The sequence below is a fragment of the Micrasema longulum genome, unplaced genomic scaffold (assembly GCF_059751315.1).
Source record: "Micrasema longulum isolate JH-2025_06_02 unplaced genomic scaffold, ASM5975131v1 h1tg000319l, whole genome shotgun sequence".
Classification (NCBI taxonomy): Eukaryota; Metazoa; Arthropoda; class Insecta; order Trichoptera; family Brachycentridae; genus Micrasema; species Micrasema longulum.
In genome coordinates, this window is record NW_028277523.1 from 771,931 (window position 1) to 795,478 (window position 23,548).

Below are 23,548 nucleotides of genomic sequence, written 5' to 3' on the forward strand. Positions count from 1 at the left end.
TGCTAAATGTCGCTTGGTAACTTTTTTCTTTCCAGTGTCGATTCCGATTCCGCTCACAGTAGCCATTTTTTATTATCTTTTTTACAAACAGTAATTTGTCATTTTACATGCAGTATTACATTCTTTAAAAAATAAAATGGCAACCTCCTTTTCCTCTGCTCTAATTTTCCCTAAAAAACGAACCGCGTTTATATATGTCAAATAATATTTTTTAAAAGTCATTCTGCGATTTTGCTGTGCTTCACAATCCTGGACAATTTATTTTTCTTTTCGGGGAACTAATGTGATCTGTTTTTTACTTTTCTTTAAAAAAAAATGTACTATTTATTTTCGTTTTTCAGAAAAAATGCGTCTTTTATTTCAGCTGTTTTTAACTTTTCTTAAAAAAAAATGTACCATTTATTTTCTTTTTTCAGATAAAATGCGTCCATTATATCAGCTGTTTTAACCTTTTCTTCGAAAAAAAATGCACTATTTATTTTCGTTTTTCAGAAAAAATGCGTCTATTATTTCAGCTGTTTTTAACCTTTTCTTCAAAAAAATAATGTTCTATCTATTTTTGTTTTTCAGAAAAAATGCGTCCATTATTTCAAGTTTCTTTTCATTAAAATGATTTCAAGTTTCTTTTCATTAAAATGATAGCAAAATATTTATTACTATGCACCGATTTTGCTGTGATTTTCTATTCTGTAATGTTTTTTTTGTGATTCTTTTTCAGGTAAAAACAATGCAGACGTATGTTTGTTTTATTGACTGATTGCTGTTTTTCTTTTTTTTCATAAAAAATGCGAGCTGTTTAAAATGCGTGCTTTAAGGAAAAAAAATCACACAAAGGCGACATTTTTATTTCCATTTGACCCTTTCAGTCCTGAATTAATTTCTGTGGATATAAAAAATATTTTGTATTCTGTACTTACTAATGGAATTATTGGAAAAAATTTGGTATGTTTTAACTTTTTTATTTTGTCTTCTTCTTCCGGTGCCTTGTCGGGTAGCCCTAACGTTGGCGATCACTGTATCGAAAGCATTTTTGTTCCGTGCTACTTTTATATTCCGCAGCCAACACGACTGCTTACTGATGTACTCGCTGTGAAAAACTACTCGCCTAGGAAAACATGGCCAGAGTGGTTTTGCGTTGCTTCTATGGTGGATTTTCTGTCGGGGCTACCTTCCCTTAGCTGGTTGGTTCTGGTTTGGAGGCGACAGAAACTAGTTAGTAGTGTTGCCGGTGAAATGCAACTGGGCGTTCAAGCACTTTAAAAAATCACACCCTCCAGCGAGATGTGACTCACTGCGCCCCGACTGACAGTTTGAACCCCTATATTTATTTATACTTTAAAAAATATTTCACTTTCATTTTTAACGAAAAATGAATCTCAAACTTATTATAAATCGAAAAAGCTCATTTAACGTGGGTTATTGTCAAACGCATGGTTTCCCAAACTATGGGTCGCGACCCACCAGTGGGTCGCTATCGAATATTGAGTGGGCCTTTATAGCTGTATATATGAAATTTTATATTTCATTTAGCTTTTTATAATTACTAAAAATTTAAATAAACTTAAGTTACCGAAAATATTGTGATAAAATAATAATAATTTGAATTGCCAATGCACTGCAGATGGCAGCACAGTCGAGTAACCCATTTCAAGACGACTTACCAACTACTATGTCAACAAAAGCAAATAAAGAACTCATTGATTTATCAAAAGATACGTCATTGAAAAATAGTTTCAATCGTAAACAGTTAACGTACTCTGCCTCTCGCTGATAATTATCCTTGCCTATTCGGTGAAGCTATGAAAGTTCTCCTCCTCTTTACTACCTCACATCTATGTGAGTTTGGATTTTCGGCTATAGTTAACATCAAAACTACATACCGAAATATATTGGATTTACCAAACTCACTACGATTAAAAGTAACTAATGTTGAAGTTGATGCTAAAACTGTAATGAAGAAAAATAAGAAACAAATACATCCTTTCCGTTGAAATAACTTTGTAAAAAAAACCTTGTAGGTATTTAGTAATTAAAAACAAAAAAGTTGTGTGTCTTATTTCAAGAGTCTTTTATTCATATTGGTAATACTTAATTAATTAGAACAAATAAGACAGCATTAAGTAGTTTTCGACTCGACGACTCGCCACTAGGGAATCTCAGCATAAGCAATATGTATGCTCTCTTTTCTCTAAGACAGCTAAGAGGTGGGTCCCAAGATTAGAAATTTTTGTTAGATGGGTCGGAGCCCAGTCAACTTTGGGAACCCATGGTCTAACAAGTTATGTATATTTGATCAAATTAGTTTTATTTTAGTGAATTATATTGAAAACTTGACTTAAATCCTGTCAGAAAAAGAGACATACTTAGAGATACCAGTAATTTAAAAATAAACTCGCCGCTTTTTAATGTTGGCAGGTACGGGTAAATAAATCTTAAATATCATAGATATTTGAATGAAAAACACCCGGTCTGAAAGGTTTGAAAACATCTCTAGGTACTCTGTACAGAAATATTTTTTACGGACCACGTTTTTTACAATTTTAAAGTAATAGAGTCTACTAAATATTGTCGAGTAAAAAAAAATTTTTTTGCATTTATTAGCATCATTAAAAATAAGTTTAAATTGATAATTTATTTATTATTTGACACTTTATATACATATACAATAAATATACATAAAAGGGCGGGCATATTGCCTTAAGGCAACTTCTTCCTACCTACCCAAACCGTTCAGTTTGATAAAATTATAAATACATGGACATATTGAATCTTACAATTTTATACAAAAATTAAAAGCAAAGATTAACAAAAATAAATATATACATAAAAAAAAAATAACACTACTATGAAGAGAGGAGAGAGGGTGGGAAGGAAAGAAGAAGGATAAAGGAACAATTTAAATATTTAGATAGTGACATTTCAATCTTGACTTAAATGTAAATAATGACCCTTCGGCGTCTCTAACATTAGTGGGTAGATTATTCCACAATCAAGCGGCTACTACTGTGAAAGAGGAGGCAAAAAAATTAGAGCGATGACAGGGTATTAAAAGGGTTCTCTCGTTACTAGAACGAAGAGATAGTCTGTGTTGTGAAAGAGGTTGGATGAGCTCTCTCGGATAAACAGGCGAAGTGGGATTATTTAAAATATTGTGAAGAAGTGATAGAATGTGAATGTTTCTTCTATGCCTGATACTGAGCCAGTGTAGTTGCGTGCGATACTCGGTTATGTGGTCAAATTTGCGAAGATTAAAGATATAACGAATACAAATATTCTGCAATCGTTCTAACTTATCAAGCAATTCAGAGTTAGATAATCAATTCCAAACATGTTGCGTTTTTCTAGGGACACATTTTTTATAATTAATTTTTTAAAGTTAAATATGAAAACATTTCCCCACAATACCCATATTGATTTTGAAAATTCAATTAATTTTTCTAAATCCATTTAAAGTTTTTTTATCGGTATTTGAAGTATGTGATATTTCCCTATTATTTTTAATTTAAGACCTAGAATTATTATGCATCGCCTTTTTAAAATTAAAAATGTATTTAAAGGTTCTTGTATTCGTTTATACTTCTCATCATTTTTTAAATGCAAACTAATATAGTTTTTTTCTACTCTTCAAAAAAATTAAGATTGTTTTCGATGACATATAATAAAAGGACACGTTATTCCTTCATAGGAACAATATTATTATTAGCAACATCACAGATTTATGTCCCTACATACATCCTAGCGGGCTTTTACATTATAAAAAATACACAGATATGGTAAATATAAACTATAAACTACATAGTGACAGCGAGTACACAATAAATTAATACAAGAATACAAATTCAAAAGAAAGAAATTTAAAAAAATTAGACCATAAAAACAATAGGGACTCGAACACAAAATGGCTATCATTAACAAAAGTATTTCTTTAAATTTGGATATTGAACAGCAAAAGATATCAATAGAGCTAAATTCATTGCCAAGTTTATATAATCTATGAATAGGCGAGTGAATATAATAAATACTACTTGATTAGTTTATATAAAATAGCGTTTTGTTAGTCTGACGGGTCCGAGTTAAAGGTACATTAAATGTTATGAGGTTCGTTAAATCAAGGACGTCCAAACAGCTGGAGATGTAGCAAATACTACGTCACCTTCAACTTTAAAAAAAATGAGATCACAATACACATATGTATGTTATTCTGAAATACGAAAGTCTTTTAGTTCCTTTAAGGCGGTCGCCCAGTACGGAATTTACAAGTCCGCGCACGCGCAAATTGAGATATTTAGTATGTCGATGGAAGCAATTCACGTTTATTTTTCATATATTGTGACGGTTTATAGCAAATTTAGCACTTAGATAGGTTAAAATTATGGTATTATAATCTTAAAACATGAAATTTAACTCTTTTCTAATTATGACATAAAAATGCTATTTGGTTTATTTCAACGCACTGACTCGAATAACTGTGTTGGTAGTAGATACATGTTTTACCTTTGTACTTAGAACCAAACCTGGTTGGTCCCTGGTCAAAAACCTCACCGCTCGCCCCTGCTTCATACAACATTACTCTCCGCTTTTAACTCTCTTCCCACTAGCTCATGATTACAGCATTTCTCACAAACATTTGACGGGTTCTGAATAATGTTAGTGTAGGAAGATCTCTATAGATTCTACATTCTCTAGAATACACAACTATATTTTTAGTTTGTTTAATATTCACACATGGTGTTTTGATTTAGTTGTCATATTTTTCAATGGGCTCCGTGGGTGCCGTGGGTGACTCGAATGATTATATTTATAACGCAAAAACAATTTATATTTCCCAAGTTTCAAGAACTTTTATACGAGTAGTATAATGAAATTATAAAACTGTGTATTCTACAATTTTGTTAAAATTTCAAAAAACATTAACAGTAAAAAAAAACATCTCTAAATCAGAATTGCATAGACCTTTGCAATATTTATTTATTTATACATCAACGGTTCAAAGAACCTTTTACAAAAAAATAATAATTTACAGAAATAATCACAGCAGTGCACAATAATCATGTAGGACATAGTATACAATAATAGAATAATTAAAACTAAACAATTTAGTAAACATATAATACAATAAGTAAAAAAGAAACGTAACATTTCTAAATAAAGATAGCAATAACCATGAGAAAATCTTACGTTCTAAATATAAATATAACACTGTAAAGTTGAGAATAACTAGATAATAATAATTAAAAAATAATACAACCATTGTACTTAAAAAATAAAAGTTTTTTGAGTAATAAAACAAAAATAAAAAATAAGAAAATTTAATTTACTAAATAATAATACCTCTATTTAGTGAAATCATCAACATCAGTTGGTTGGAAGAAGTTGCCATTTGGCAATAAATCCACCAATGTACAATTTAAAATTATGTCTAGCATGTTAAGTAAAGAAATAAAAAATCACGTATTCCAGGAAACAAAGTTAAATTAAATAATATATTTTCAATTAAATCCATTATTTTTCTAAAAAATAACCAGTGAGAATTCGTTTTAATTCATGAACAGAATTTGTATTGAAGATATCGAATATTGTGTTCATAATATGAATAATAACGATGTAGTGAAATAATCCTTGTGTGGCTATGATGTCATATGAGTCTACATAGAATGCAAGTCTTGATATATCTATCTGATTTTATAAAGTAATGAAGTCGTATTTTACTTTAATAGGCCTAAATTATATGATTATTTTTATAAAGTATGAAAAACCGATAAATTAAAATGCATTTTTTTAATCATCTGGATTTCTAATCACTCGTCTTTTGATTAATATATCACGACGTTACATCGCCCTCTCTTAAGGGATTCTTAGCACAATATTTAAAGAGATGATATCACAATTGTTGTTAAATTTTCTAAGACACCCATATTCGTTATGTTAGTTTACCCTAAAGATTCTTCCACACATAATCTTGGGCAGAATACGAGCTCCTGTACTGCAGATTCTGAGAGTCAGCCAAACTGGTTTTATTCTTAGTGAGTCATGTGCAGACCATATCCATAATATAATATACATTCTCCAACAGAGCAATGAAATGAACTTACCCTTACGTGTTGCTTCATTGACTACGGGAAAGCATTTGATAGTCCGCATCGGCCATCTCTCTGGAAAATTATCGATGCGCACGGTATTCCTCCTAAGATTATTCCTGTCATAAAGGCGCTCCACGTAGGCAGCAATTGTCGTGTGACAATCGACAGCTATTTTACTGATTGGTCTAGGATCTCCACTGGGGTGAGGCAAGGCTACGTCCTTGCACTGTTCTTATTCATCATATCGATGGATTTTATCTTATGCAAATCAATACTACCTGATCGGGGGGCATAGAAGTAAACTCCTCCTAAAATTGTGCGACTTAGACTACGCAGACGATGCGGTTCTTCTTGAAAGGTCTGTTAGTGATCTTTAGAAAATTGTTTACAAACTGCAGAAATACTCTGCTTGTCTGGGACTTAACATGTATTTTTTAAAGGAAAAATAATATCCTGCTAAGTTTTTATTTAGAGGCTTGTCAGCGGGGGAGATAAAGAGCATATGGAAGTAGGTAATGAAAAAATACACCACAACACCCAGACCAATTGAGAAAAAAATCTTTCTTGGATTTTTTCTTGCTATTGGCAAGAATCGAATCCGTGACTACTATTAATACGAAAGAAGCTCAGATTATGTTCAACGAATTCTGTCCTAACCTTGATTCATCATCAGTGGCGCTACGGCCCGTTGTGGGCTCTGGCTTCCTCCAGAATTTGTCTTCATTCGTCCCTGCACCCTACGGCTCTTCTCCAGTTCGTCAGGCCAATCGCTCTAATGTCACTTTCCACATTATCTAGCCATCTTAATTTTGGTCTTCCTCTGCTTTGTCTGCCTTCCGGAGTGGTATAAAGAACCTTTTTTGGGATACGGTTATCATTCATTCTGTGCTTATGCCCCAACCATTATAATCTTCTTATTTTTATGAATTGTGCAATGTTGGGTTCGCCATACAGTGCCTCTAATTCATGATTAAACCGTCTTCTCCACACTCCGTTTTGGTAGACATCACAAAACATCTTCCTTAATATTTTTCTTTCAAATACTAATACCATACTTTCATCTCTTTTGGTCATAACCCAGCATTCGGCACCATATGCAATAACCTGACCCTGATTAGCCTCTCGATAATAATGGACAGAAGATCGAGAAAGTTCACAGCTTTATTTGAGAGCAACTTGGAGGCTCACATAACTGAGGATGGAAGCATGCAGACAGAGCTCGCAATCCGCCTTGGAATTGCTAGAGCAACTTTTAATATGACGCGTGTTGTCTGTAACTCTAGTCTACACTATGAGTCAAAACGAAATGAATTACCAATTATTCAAGAAGATATTTTATCGAGTTCAATAATATAATATTTCTTAATGACAGCAGGCTCTTTATCATGGCTAATTTTAAAAAATCTAGTTGATATGTCGAGTGCATAGGCGATGTTTTTGTGCATGATAAGGTTTATTGGCTTTCTAAAGGAAGGGTTTTATGACGAAAAATGAATCTTCAATGGTGTACTGCTGATCTTTGGCTCTTTTGACTAATGAGTAATGATCTTTGAATTTGCCAACCACTGACAAGGGCAACAATGATTGGAAAACCCTCAGAAGATATGCAGAGAAGAAAATTTTATAAATTTGAATTTTAAAAATCTGTCACTCTCTCGCTGATTTCAATGAAACAAATAGAACACACCAACGGTGGATATCTACAGTGTGTAAAAAAGCATCGTTCTTGTGCTATATTCAGGAAAAAAATACGGGAATATGTTTACATCAAGAGAAGTCAAACTGCGCTCTCTCTCGAGTCTCCTCAGATATAAATGTGTCTTGCAACGTCTTTTAAGATACAAATGTGTCAAGTACTTTGGCGGACTTATTGCTGAAAGCAATATCTTCCAGCCAACCAAACAACAGACTGGTCAAAAACTTGTACTAAAAAACAAAATATGTATCAAAAGATGCATGCATGAAAAAACCTAATTAAATAAAAATAGCAGCTGTTTTTGAATGGTAAGATAAGGCTTGCACATAAAAATTTCAATTAAAGTACGTTCTGAGAAGCATGTTTTCGAGAGATGGAAGGGTAGAAAAAGGTGTTGAAAGAGTGGCGAATGCGGGCAACCAAATGAACGGCCCACTAAGCGCGATAATTGCTAAAAATATGTGAAGCTAGACTGACAGTGCATAGGGGGTTTGAGACCCGACACTCATGTATGGAAGTGAGACATGGAACTGGCAGAAGAAGGATAAAAGCAGAGTGAATGCGGTGGAAATGCGGTCATTTAGCGTGTAACTTTTTTATTATGTAATGAATTTTCTAGCATATAACATTTTCTAGTACATAATAAATTTTACAGTATGTAACTTTTCTAGTACGAAATGAATTTTAGAGCACTGTTACTTTTTTACTCGTGTTATGTAATGAGTTTTCTAGCATGTTACATTTCCAGCATGTAATGAATTTTCTAGCTTTTAACTTTTATTGTACGTAATGAATGGTAAATCTATACTATATGATTTCATATATAGATTTATAGCATGTAACTTGTCTATTATGCAATAAATTTTCCAGCGTAGAACATTTTCTATTACGGAATGAATTTTAGAGCACTGTAACTTTTCTACTCGTGTTATGAGTTTTCTAGCATGTAAAATTTTCCAATATATAATGAATTTGCTAGCTTGTAACTTTTATTGTACGTAATGAATAGTAAATCTTTATATGGAGCAAAATCTGCTTGATTTTCATATATAGATTTCTAGCATGTAACTTTTCTATTATATAATGAATTTTCTAGCAAATAACATTTTCAAGTACGAAATTAATTTTAGAGCACTGTAAATTTTCTACTTTAACTTAACTATGTAATGAGATTTTTAGCTTGTAACATTTCCAGCATGTAATGAAATTTCTAGCTTGTAACTTTTATTGTACGTAATAAATTTTCTAGCATGTTACCTTTCTATTACCCATGTCATTAATTTTATAGCATGTTTCCTACTAGTTTAAATTATTATTATTTGTTGAATTTCGTTTTATTTACTTATCAAAATACTGTGTTGCTTTTGTCATAATTATGTTTTTCTATTTTAAGATCAAATAAATACTATGTCATAATGTTATTTTACAGTCTTCGTCGTGCCAAACTACCTAAATGGATTTCCTGAAAATTTTCCGAAGAAAATGACTGACTGTCTATTTTACAAAGTGCTACGCCCGGACGATAGTCGCACAACGGCCGGAAATTGACGGGTCGGTGGGACTTTCGTCCGTTTGTATCGCTTTACAAATCTTCTAAAATACAGCCCATACAACCATCTTAAGAAGCGGTTCGACGAATAATACTTTTAATATTTATTTTTGTTTAAAAAAACTACCTGTATTGTTTTTATTATCATTATTGAGTGATTATTTTTTAATTTGTAAAATTAAGAAAAACTTGAATCCATATAAATTAATTGTTCTCCACCTGTGTTTGGGTAGAATTAATTTATCTAGTTATAAAACCTGACCATAGGTGGCAATCACTAACGCTTATTATTCTGAACTGTATCTGACTTTACGAACTAAAACGTTTTGAATAATCATAATTTAAATTCCACACAAGTCATGGTCAAAATAGTTTTATTTTCAAAGGAATAAAAAATTACAATAATCTCCCCAATGAACTAATAACAATTAAAACTAATATGTCAGTAAATAAATTCAAAGAAAATTTAAAGAATCTTTTTGAACCAACGGTAAAAACAGCTTTCAATTTTTATTGGTATTATTATATTATTATTTTCTGTTTTTCTTAATATTTCAAAAATGTCAATTTTTTTCTTATGTATATTCGAAATTATGTAACTACAAAGTTACTAAATAAATATAACAGTTTAAGTCACTCTCCAAATATAAAAGCTAGTCTCTTATCTGGAAAGTTACATCTATAACATAAAAATTTATTAAACTAGATTGTACAGAAAAAAAACGTGTATCAATTATGCAATTATATTAATCAATGAACAAAATATTATATAAAAGAAATAAGGCTTTAATTTGGTTTATAAAGAGGATGCGTGGTCTTAATTTTCTCCATACAAACATATTTCCGTATTTTATCCCTGAATTATGGACACTAAAGCGATTTTTTTACACACCAGTTATCTACAATTGGCATGTCCCTAATTGCTTTTTTGGTTTTACTGATTTTCAAAAATGTATTTTATAGGAGCTAGGACTATCCAAATGCCTTACAAATATATATTTTTTTAAAACCACTGAACTTAATTTAAACTTTAATTTGTTGCAACAGAAAAATATAACATTTTGGTAAGAGAATATGGATGTCTACGCATTTACAGGACTTATGACCTGTCGTTGGCCGGTTTATGTGTCCACTTTATCAATGTGCAACATTTACTATTCTGCTTAGGTTTAAACATCCACATTCCCTAAATCTTCCATCTGTTGACTTCTGTGAAGTAAAATAACTAAAACCTTTACCATGTAGGTGAGGTTTATCCGGCAGAGTTGAAGAAATGTTTATGTTTAAACAAAGGCAGAATGGTGAATGTTACACAGTTTTTTATTGAAAAATTACATTTTTACATTTATTTTCAATGGAAATTTTACAAAACTTGGTTTGCGGAAACTTTTTTTTCTTTGTGTTGTACACCATTTTGTGAAGAGGGCCTAAAATATATTGTTATGGTATTTGTTACAATCAGAAGTTTCCGCAAACCAAGTTTTGTAAAATTTCCAATGAAATTAAACGTAAAATTGCATTTTTCAATAAAAAATCATAATACATCTATGAATAATAAGTTTAATATTTTTAACATTTTACAACAGAGATGAAGAACATTTAAGAGAAGGTAATAGAGAAGTCTAGGCATCTACAGGGCTTATGACCTGTCAATGGCTGAATTAAGTGGCCACTTTACACACTGTAACATTCACCATTCTGCCTATATTCTATACTTCAAGAAGTGTATAAATTGAAAAAATAATATTTTCAGGCGTTGCCTAGTATGTAGGTGAAATAATTTAATTAGATGAATCTCACCCGCATAAATAAAGGTTTCAGCTCTTTAATTTCACAAACATCAACAAATGAAAGAATTGAAGGAATATAGTTTTTCAAATATAGGTGGAATGGTGAATGTTACACAGTGGCAACTTAAACCAGCCATTGACAGGTCATAAGCCCTGTAGATGCCTAGACTTCTCTATTACCTTATCTTAAATGTTCTTCATCTCTGTTGTAAAATGTTAATATAAACAGCTCCCCAGGGAGTTGAATCCAGTCCTTGTCTACAAAAATTTGGACAAACTCAAAGTATTGTTTAATATTTTTGTTTAAAATCACCTAAATCGTTAAAGCGCATGCTTAAAAAAGCACATATTTTAAAGATTTAAAATATATAAAAAAATTATCAAATAAAATGATTTATTTTTAATGAGTTATGTATATTTTTACTGCTTGACCTTATCACTAAACAATAATATAGTGATGGACAAAAATACTAATAACATTAGAACACATAACTGGTTATGAAAATATTCATTTGATTTATCGAAACGGAAAGAATGATTGAATGTGGTTGGAAAAGGTGGTTTTAAAAACAAGGCTTTTAAAAAGTTTTGTTGTAATTTTGGCGAATTGACTATGCCCAATCAGTTAAATGCCAGTCAGAGAAAAACTCACTTCCCCCTTTTCCTCAATCCATTGAAGTATATATTATGTGCGCCTGGATTACATTATTCAGCACCGAGATGCCATGGCTACCAGATTACATGAGCTCCTTCGGGCAGCTTTTCTCGATCGGCAAGGAGAATTTTTTGCTTCGATATTGGCACCGCTAAGGAAACTGAACTTATGCCCTTTGATGTGATATGTAGTGGTCAAGCTATCGTTGGCTGGTTTCCACACTATGTAAAACTCACCATTCTGCCTATGTTTAAACATCCATATTTTTTCAACTCTTCCATGTGCTGATTTCTAAAGCATCAGAACTGAAACCTTTATTGACATGTATGAGATTCATTCCAACTATTTCATCTCTTTTGTCTATCAATTTTGATTATCTCCCGAGGAAATAAAACCCCGAACAGTGCGTCGAGTGGTAAATTTAGATTTATATAAAAACTTTTTGCTACCCACATTTCAGACAAGGTGTATTAAAGTTTTGAATCGAATCGACTGTACATGTCTACAAAAATTGGAGATACCTACTCAAAATACTTCTGATTATTTTTGCAGCATTTTCTGGAAGATTTTAACATTATTATTGACAAAACCAAGAAAGGAGCTCTGCGTTGGTTTGGACATGTAAAGCGAATGGACGACGAAAGAACGGTTAAACATGTTTACGACGCGAACGTTATTGGTGAATACAGAAAACGAGAAGAACGTGGTATGACCATATCCAACAAATACTTGAAGACGAACATGTCAAAAGTTGAAATGTAGAGTAAGCGAGGTCTGTGTACAAAGACATAGTGGTATGGCATTTTATCCTCTCTGCCTACCCCTACAAGGAAACGGCGTGACGGTTTTTTTAATTGCCATTTTTTATTGGAATTTATATATTTTTTATCATCAGCGTTAATGTTTATTTTCCAAATATTGTGTGTATCTTCTCTTTAAATCTAAATTTATCATGTTTTTTTTGTTTTAGTAAAAAGTCATTTAAGCGTACGTAAATATGTAAAAATAAAATTGAATTTAAGATGAATAAGTCACTCAGATACCAAAATAATATTAAAATCCCTAAATTCCTCCAAGTCATGGTTAAAAATAGATTTGTCTTCAAAGGTGTCAAAAATTACAATAATCTCCCCCATGAACTAAAAACTAATATATCAATAAATAAATTAAAAGCAAATTTAAATAAATTTTGTGAACGAGTGTAAAAACTGCATTTAATTTTAATTAGTATAATTGTAATATTATTTTCTGTTTTTCTTTATAGGTAACCTATAAGTTTTTTTTCTCATGTACTCGTATATTTAAAATTATATAAATTCTGATAAATAAATAACTACAACAGTGTAAGTCACTCTCTAAGCACAAGAGTTAGTCTTTTTTTTGGAGAGTTTTTTTTATTTTTAATTTTTACAATGTACATAAGAGGTAAAACAGAGTATTAAAAAAATAAAGCATAATTACATAACAATGAAATACATATTAATAGTCAAAATAGTAAACAAAAAATCCCACAAAGGCATGGCCTTTTCGTGGGTATACAAGAAAATGTTTATAAATTTTTGCTCCTAGTTACAATCATAACATTTACTAGGTGTATAAAAGTAAATCTGGATAGAATAAAAAAAACATGTTCCATTTATGAAATATATTAATTAATACAAAAAAGAAAATTCTTAAATTAATAATAGGGAAGTATCACTTTTTTACTATTTTAAATTGTCTATGGAATACTGTCAAGTAAAAAAAAAATATTCTTAGTGACATAAAAAATATTTTTAAACTTATAATTTTCATTTCTCGCGAAAACGGTTCGTTGCATTTGCCACGCCCTTAATACGTGACGATTCGGTTGTTTTCGGTTGATTCGGAGTATTTAAATTTAAATAAAACACCGTGACGAATCTCGACGTCAGAGTTGTCATGTCACGTTTTTGCAAAGACATATTTTTTAACAATTTTATTTTAAAAATCGTATATAAAAAGATTTCTCCACAATATCCATATTGATTTTCAAATACAATTGATTTTTCTAAATCCGTTTAACATGTTTTTATCGGTATTCGTAGTATGTGATAATTTCCCTGTTGTGCAAATAATATTACTATTCGATTGTCTTAACCGATTGTGTGCATCACTACTCGTATCATTTAAATTTGTATTCACGCAATAACTTGGTACTAAGCTGAATACTAGCATACTTTAGTCACAAAGAGAAGTGTGTGTGGAAGGTTTATGGCTAACTGTGTCAAAATCAGCTGATTGTCAGATAGGCTGTCAAGTTTAGTTTACTGGTGTTTTGCTAAGGGATTATCTTTAATTGAGCGCATTTCTTTAACAAGGGTGAGAATAACATTTTTAAATGTGTTTTTTACATTTAAAAAATATCGAAATTTATTGCAACAGTGAGGAAAATGATTGAGAAGGAAACATAATGTATCGGAATTCTACTAATGACAGATCATAAGCCCTGTATATGCCTTGATTTCCATGTTCCCTTCTCAAAATAATATCTTACTATATAAAGTCTGTTCATTATTAGTTCATTTTCAAATAAATAAACCAGCCGCGTAATATCCGACGGAGAATAGCCTATTTCACACATTTTATCTAAATCTAAACGGCAAGGTAAAATTATAGTGGATTAATATTTATTAGATTCGTTTGTACATATTATTTAAATTTGATAATATTTATGTTTTTCGTTTTTTTATAAAACTACATAGTTAATGATTTTAATAAAAATATCAATAAAAACGCCTCGGTTAGTATTTCAAATTTAAAAATAATAATTTAAAAAAGGCTTTTTATAATTTATCCAAATATTTTAATTTTGGTGACTGTTTTCAACGAGTTGTAAATAACTCACTATTAGAAAATGGAAATAAAGGTGGGGTTCGAACTTCGGACTTCTGATCCGTGAGTCCGCAACACTAGCCACGGGACCACAACCCGATTCAAATAGTATAGTAAAACTTAACAAAAGAGATTTTAATGATAATTTTATCAAAATCATTACTTCAATTTAGCGAGCACTCTGAGGTAAAAATCCTGCAAAAGGAAATCGACTAGAGATTAGTGGGTACTGGTTATTGCGTTTGCTGGGCATGAAATAAATAAATAGTTCTAGAACAATAAATATCTTAAATGTGAAATGGGCCAATCGTACGATATCACGCAGTGGGCTCGTGGTTTGCACGTGCACAGCGGTTCAGTCTCCGTGAATGTACTTTAGATGCCCATGATTTTCTTGCTCAGATTAACCTTAATGTACCTCACCGTAACTTGCGTACCATTGCTGTCATCGCTGTCGGAAATTTTAGGACCAACGTAAGATTCTTTTCCATCTGCCAAGGATCCTCAGAACAGGTAACAAGATCTCACTACCACAGCAAAGGCAAGCATTCAAGAAACAAGCGGTGCTATCACTCCTGACTTGAGATGACATACTTGCCATGTCTGCTTAGGTCGTGCCATGACTATACCTATTGTACATTTAAATGGATTCTAAGATAGTTTATCAACAATGTTTTAGTTTGTCCAAATGTTCGTAGACAAGGACTGGATTCAACTCCCTGGGGAGCTGTTAATATCAACATATTTTGTAAAAAAATTTAGACAATCTCAAAATATTGTTGATAAATCCACCTGGTCCATAAGGAAGTATAGAAATTGAAAAAATAAGATTTTCAGGCGTCGCCTAATATGTAGGTGAAATAATTCAATTCGATGAATCTCTCCCGCATAAATAAAGGTTTCAGCGCTTTAACTTAACAAACATCAACAGATGAAAGTTTCAAATATAGGCGGAATGGTTAATGTTACACAGTGGCAACTTAAACCAACCATTGACAGGTCATAAGCCCTGTAGATGCCTAGACTTCTGTATTACCTTCTCTTAAATGTTCTTCATCTCTGTTGTAATAGGTTTAAATTGTTTAGGTTAATTTAATCCATCGTATAATATATGTTTCATTAATGACAATCTATTATTATTAATAATTCTTGAAGCCTTGTTATTGAGCTTAAACAAAATTAAAAAATAAAGAAATTCCCTCTTTTGCAATAAATTTCAATCTTGATAACTCCCTAAGGACTGAAATCAAGCCTTGTCTAGAAACATTTAGACAATACTTATATATTGCTGAAAAAAATATCGACAGCTCTCGTCCATACGCTTAAATTTATTGATTTGTTTATTGTTCGAAATATCAATTAGTTTTATAATAATATGTCATGTCACATGCACAACGGGGAAGTGCAGTGCTACGGGAAATTGAATATAAAAATGTTTTCTTACGCGCGGTAAAAATTAGTTTGGCAAAGTATCTCGGAAATGTATGTAAACATTAATAAATATGAACTACTTTGAATCGGGAAATATCACATACTGCGAATACCGATAAAAATATATGCAATGGATTTATAATAATTAATTGTATTTTCTAAATCAATATGGATATTGCAGAGAAATGTTTTCATACATAAATGTAAAAAAGAAATTTAATAAAAATATGTTTGTAGAAAAATGTGACGTGTTTTTGTCCTTGGTTGTTGTGACGTCAAGATTCATGAAATTGTTCTACACACATTTCAATGGCAGAAACAAATAATCATGATTCGTGACGTATTAGGGGCGTTTATAAAAGTATTCAGATATTATCCAACATTACGAAATTAACCATTAAAATTCGTTACATTTTGATTATTTTTTATTAAATATACAAAGTACACAATTTTATTAAAGCACCATTATTTTTTTTTATGTCCGTATTAAAAATCAATACATTTATAAATCAATACATTTATAAAATACATAATAAAAATTTATACATGTAAAAAAATACAGCTAAGTTATTTAATAATACATGTTGTAGCAAAGTTAAGATCATGATCTAATTTTTTTATTCATTGCTTTAATAATTTTGTAATTCAATTTAGTACTTACATTTATATAGTACAGTAAATAATTTAGTTATTTATTTATTTTCTTATACTTGACTCATACTAATGCCGGCCGGTTATACGCGAGGACATTATTCAATTTGTTACTTCTACATATTATAATTTATAATATCTCGTCGTTGTAAATCTAAAATATCTTATGCGACTTTTTGGCGAAAAACAATTTTATGTTCCTAGAGAGAAATTAAATTGTTATGAGAGTAAAATATTTAACCCCATTTCGACCGTTGCCATGTTGCTTTTTGTTATTTTCTCATTTCTGTTTTTTTCCGATGATGTTAATTGTATAAATCAGCTTAGTGATGACAAACCGCTACAAAATTTATTGAGATTTTTTTTTTGTCTGTAAGGTTTGTAAAAGGTGTTATTCTGTAAAATTATTTTAAAAAGCACTTACGTTGTGGTTATTTATAAAAAATTAAATTAAAAAACTTTGCATATAACCACTTATTTTTTTAACAAATTACAACAGGGATGAAGAATACCTTAAATAAGGGAATATGGAAGTCAAGGCATTTACAGGGCTTATGACCTGTCATTGGCTGGTTTAAGTGGCCACTTTACACACTGTGTAACATTCACAATTTTGCCTATATTTGAACATCCATATTTGTAAAATTCTTATGAAACCAACTGGTCCAAGAAGAAGTTTAAAAATTGAAAAATTGTTTTCAGGCGTTGCCTAGAATGTGAAATAATTCAGTCAGATGAATCTCTTCACAACAATAAAGGTTTCAGCTCTTTAACTTCACTTAAATCAACAGACGGAAGAATTGAAGAAATATGGATGTTCAAACATAGGCAAAATGGTGAATGTTACACAGTGTGTAAAGTGACCACTTAAACCAGCCAATGACATGTCATAAGCCCTGTAAATGCCTTGATTTCCATATTCCCTTATTTAAGGTATTCTCCATGCCTGTTGTAATTTTTTAATCTTAATGACCCCCGAGGGTGTGAAATCCAGTCTTTTGTCTATGAACATTTGGACAAACTCGAATATTGTAAATTTATTTTTTTATTTAATTACCGACCGGTTTCGTATCAACACGTGCATCGAGGTAAAATGAGGAAGTTCAGCCCTACGGGAAATTAGATACAAAAAATGTATTCTTACGCGCGGTAAAAATTAGAGCATTAAATTGTACGGCATAGTTTCTTGAAATGTATGAAAAAAAATTATAAAGATATTTTAATAAAAACGAAATACTTTGAACAACGTCACTAGTTTTTCCGAATAAACCGATGATAAAAGATGTGTTGTAGATCTCCGGTTTGAGGTGAGTCAACTGACCAATCAGCAGAACTCGCCGAGGCTGATGGATGACCTTACGTTAGAATAAAAAAAACCTTTTTTTTTTTTTTCCTTTATTAATTACTCGGTTCGTACAGAAAAGTATATTTAAACATGAGTTCCTAGATGCTAACTGATTGACGGCCGAAATAGGAGAGAACCACAGACTAAAGATGTACCTATGGAGAGAACGAGCCTGGCGCCATGCTCCCTACGGTTTCCTCTCTCGGTAAGGCATCCACATCATCTTCCATGCATTGGCGCCATCCCTAGAAGATCCTTAATAATAACTTATATTACAATTACCATTGCTGCCCTATGCACCACTGGGTGCGAAGAAGGGAGGTGATGAATGACGATAATGATCAGTAATTCAATATTATTTCAAATATTATTATACGTATATGTAGGAATTAGGTTGTTGAAGGTTGAAGTTTCTACCCCAGTTAGAAATTGATAGAGAAGACGTAGTTGCGGTTTGAATGCTGATTTATTACATGGCGTATAAGATACAGCACTTGGTTGTGTAGCTTAAGCGAAGCAGCGATGATGGGTTGAAGATACTGCACTTGAACTACATGCTGGAATTTAGTGATTTCGTCGAGCTGGTCTGACTGACTGAACTGAACTTATCGGGCTGACTGACTGGCGTTGCATCCTGTGGTCTCTTTATAGTTCATTTCTTCATGGTAGAGACTATGTGAATGTACTGAAGAGCGATGCTCCCGATGTATGTGCAATACTGTTAGAGATAGATTATAATGTTTTATTGAATTTTATAGAAAATTGTGACATAGCTTTCTTTGATCATCACACTATTTCATGTGAAACGTTCTAGCACGTGTGTGTCATCGATAATGGGCTAACAACCCTACATATATGTAAAGAAAATCCAAAAGAAATTTCTGACATCTCATATATCTCATGAGAGAGTGCGGGTATTATCCTTGGCTCTACCCGACCGAGTTTGTCCGGGGTATGCTCGGCTACAACAGTTTAGAGGCTAGAAAAAATGCGTATTTGACTACACATTTTTTTCTATTGTTGCGCGGTATGGTCGATAATCTTGAGATTATGATGAGTATTGGTTTGTTTGTTCCTGAGACAGCGTCAGCATAGGTTGTTTCATATTTCAATATACAGTCCAACCTGCTGATGGTTACGCCTGTTGGAAAGGCTACCGCTATGCTGAACAACATCGCTGTGAATTTTGTTCTGTTCGATGTATCCGAAGGGGTTTTCCAAAGCGGGATTCTCCTACTACTTTGACAAACTTTCATATATGTTTTCTTTTTATAACATGTACGCCTTAGATTTAAGTTTGTAATGTAAATGTTATTTTTTTAAATAAATAAATTAAAATTGAGAAATGTGAGGTGCGTGTGTCGAATTCGTGTGTCTACGCGCAGATACGGGTTTTTTTCTCTACACTATACCGTCTGATTTTACAGAAAATATCTTAACCAATCGGAAGGTAAGTGTTTTTCCTATCCGAATCACAAATTTAAAACCTCATACCTATGCGTAATCAAACTGGTTTTGCTTAAATAAAATAAATTGTAAAGTAACTTGATATAATTGAATTTGCTGTTACGCGTCTGGCCACCGACCATGGAGATGTCCCTGTGTATAATAGCACAGCTTCAACCCAGTAACGATACACGAGGCCCTAACTAGGAAAATACTAAAATATAGAAAATAACATATTCATTTTTTTATATTCTTTTTTTTATATATTTTTGGACCCCTGTATCCTACGTGTCATGTACAAGGCTAAGGTACTCGAAAAAATCGTTTTTGTTTGTCTTGGAAATGGGATGTTCGATCACTGATATTGGTTTATTACCTTTATGAGTCCAATCACCATTGTTGCAAAGTCCAAGAACAATGGCGCGTGACGCGACATGGTCTACTCGCAAATGAAACAAATACGCCCGCCCTGTCACCCCCACACGCACCGCAATAGGACAGATCACGCGCAAGATGCGCACATCTTTTACCGAACATTCGGCCCCCGAATATAATGGGCCTGCCACACACTCGACGAATGGCATGGGAAGTAGCGAGGAAAGGAAGCAGAGACGTAGTGTGGCAACATCACTCGTCATGCCGCACGTCATGCTCCTCGACGTGCCCACCGCTCCCTATTTTGTCGGTTTTTGAGCGCGAGTCCGCAAGGACCGGCAATATGAGCGCGAGTGACTGGTCACATACTCGCGCAATCGCAGTACGCATAGAGCGCTCACACAAGACACACGCGTCATTTTTGAATGATGTATATTTCTTTGTATGACATTGATTTTATTAGCCATACTAAAAATGCATAGCGCGCACGCTGTTACAGTTTCATCGTCCATTATATAGAAAGACGAATGACAAGTGCGATTAATTGCGCGAGTAGAGCAGGGTGTGGGCAGAGAGGGCAACGCCGGGCGAGAGGGCGGCAGCGCGAGGAGCAAAGTGAGGAGCAGCGCAAGGAGCATAGTGTGGCGGGGCTATTAGGCGCTTCGGCCGAGAGCGTGGCCGAATATTCGGTAATCGGCCAAATCTCTATTCGTGGCATCTTTAGAAGGTACCGATGTCTTCTTCATCGTAATAGCCAGTAGACGCTGCAACTTTACAGTACATTTTTTACGTCATTAACATTTAAAATGATTCTCATTTATATTTTAAATAGGCTTCTGTAATAAAAAATGCTCACTTCAAAGCGATTTTAATCTCCAATAAATCCCAATTCAAGCAAAAAATGCTCGCTTGAACATGAATTTTGCATGACTTTTGGAAATCACCTAGACGGTACGCTTAACGATCGTCTGTATGTATCTACCGATCGACTACAAAGCCGGCTCCTTTAACTTCTCGATACATACACTCGGAAAGATAGTAAAACAAATGGAAAAATATAATAACTAAATTCTTTTTTAAGAGTGGTAACTTTCTGACGCATATAATCTGTGTCTGACGCCTAGATACTCTTATTTGTTAATAGGACAGAACCCAGCGACATTATTTTCACATCTAGGCGCTCGTTTTATTAATGTGACAGTTATGTCGAAATTTAATTCGACTTCAAAACTTACTTATTTCTTTTTTAGTTTTAATAGGCTTTTAAGAAAAAAAGTGCCACCCCAAAACGATTAAAATGTTTGATAAATCATAATTAAAGGAAAAATTACTCGGTGGAACAAAATTTTTTACACTTTTAATGCGTAGATAAACGTATCGAGGGGTTCTAGACCCATCGGTATAAAACGATGTACTTACATCAAAACTTGATGCTGGGGGTACTGTACCTTTGTAGTCGGTCGGGAGACTTTTATCCTCAACTATGACGTCATACTGAAGCTATGTCATTTTAGAGCGTAGATATGTGTACCGTGACGTACGCTTCTCCTTGATTCATATCGATGTACCTTCCCAAAACTTGAAGGTAGGGGGTCGGTTCTAATATATCTTTATAATCGCTAGAGGGAATTTATCTTCAACTATACCGTCGAGGTGAAGGTATGACGTCTTTATCTTCCCATCATAATCGAGGCCCTGCTGAGACAGCTTGTTTTAAAGTGTCAAGACTGCCGGTGAACAATTGTAGTTAGAAACGTTTGCAGTAAGCAACTTGAATCTAAAAATACTTTTTTTATAATATGACAGTTGCAAATTGTGATTTTATTTACAGGTAAGCTATAAAAAAATACCATTTATTTTTACCTACAAAGGAGGTACATAATATAATATAAGTAATATATACTATAAATTGATATTTTCTGTGGTTCTGTGTGATACAACAACCCTCATCCATGAAATCAACTCAAACGATGTAACTTCGTGATATAATATATTATATAAATATATTATGCATTGCTTTATTATACAATTAATTTAAAAAATAAATAAAAATACCACTGTGAATGAGGAACTTCAGCCCTACGGGAAATTGTATACAAAAAATGTTTTCTTACGCTGGGTAAAAATTAGATCATTAAATTGTATGGCAAAGTTTCTTGAAAATGTACAGAAAAAATAATAATAAATATTTTGATAAAAACGCACTACTTTAAATGACGTCACTGGTTCATGTGAATCAACCTATGATCTGAGAGCTATGGAAGATTTCCGGTCTGCTTGTCGCTTCTGGACCAATGGGAAGAACTGAATGAGAATAAGCGGAAATGAACCTCTGATGTTACACGCGGAGTTATTTCAGAAATACTCAACTTTGAAAAATCGTAGCGCCGATAATACGATATATAATTTTTTTATTTTTTTATTTTTTGACTTAGTTTAACAGTCTTTTAACAAATAAAAAATTCAAAAAAACCACTGAACTTCCTCATTCAGTCGATTTTAGGTATTCAATTGAAATGTCAAGTGGCCGCATTGTTCTAGTAATTAATAGTGCTAAAAACGGCCGCGTGGAGCGCTATATGTCCTGCAATATGACGCATGAAAGTAATTATGGTCTTATGTCAAAAGTACCATCTCAAAAAAAAATAGTCCTTAAGAAAAAATGTTTGAAATACTGTTTTCCAAATCAAGAATCTTCAAATAATTTGTGTAATCTGCAAGTTTTTAATCTAGGAGAATAAACCCGCACTGGGGTTAATACATTCAAAATATAGTATACTTATTTGTATGAAAAAATAAGCTGGAATAATCGGCTAGTTTCTTGGCTCACCGCAGGCGCTGGGCGCGCTTTATTAAAATTTATATTTATATTAGGATGAAAATACAAACGGTGGAAATGATTTAAAATTAATGATAATTATTTATTTGTTTTCTGTAAATAAAGTTACAATAAAACATTTTTATGGTTGGTCAAATATAATGGTAAGCTGCGCATAATCGCTTCTATACACGGTTCGCCCCTGTAATATGGGTATAGGTACATGTATGTCAGTGTCTCATTAGTAGAAAATAATATGTTAATATGATGTGCGCTCGTTACTAAACTTGTTACTGACTCCACTAGACTTGCTAATTGAATTACATCGATACATCGCGACTTTAAAGGTATTAGACGAAGGAACAAAAGGTTTCCTACTGCACTTGACTTACTAATCAGTATTCATATTTATAGCCATATTACATTCGTTGTAATTCTGCATAGGGAGATACAGACTGTGCATAATACTGCACGCTGCACTCGATGAAAAAGAATACAAACGCTGTAAACATAGAATTAAGAATAGTCCAGAAGGAGCGTAGAATCATATTTGAATACATCGGACTGTGTCCAATAATTTCCCCACTATGCCATACTTTCACGCAGCGTAATGTTGCTTGATGGTAACGTAAAAAAGAAGCAATCTGTTAATTTCTCTAAAAAAATTTTGTGCGAGCGGAAATATTGGCTGACCCAACAGAGTAGATAAGTAAAGTGTCATTTAATAAGAGTAATGAGGAACTTCAGCCCTACGGGAAATTGGATACAAAAAATGTTTTCTTACGCGGGGTAAAAATTAGAGCATTAAATTGTATGGCAAAGTTTCTTGAAAATGTACAGAAAAAATAATAATAAATAT

At 32.5% G+C, this 23,548-nt stretch overlaps 1 protein-coding gene across 3 annotated transcripts in view; it reads left to right on the forward strand.

The window, feature by feature from the left end:
- LOC148282543 (uncharacterized) overlaps positions 1–23,548 on the forward strand; it is a 60,006-nt gene that overhangs the window by 23,922 nt on the left and 12,536 nt on the right. The window contains exon 1 of one of the 3 annotated variants that reach the window (XM_088224904.1): positions 13,944–14,110. The exons of 1 other annotated variant lie outside the window; for it this stretch is intronic. The gene's annotated coding sequence lies outside the window, so the exon portion shown is untranslated. Of the gene's footprint in view, positions 1–13,943; positions 14,396–23,548 lie in introns of those variants that run through there. One more of the 3 variants, XM_088224905.1, reaches the window with a different exon arrangement.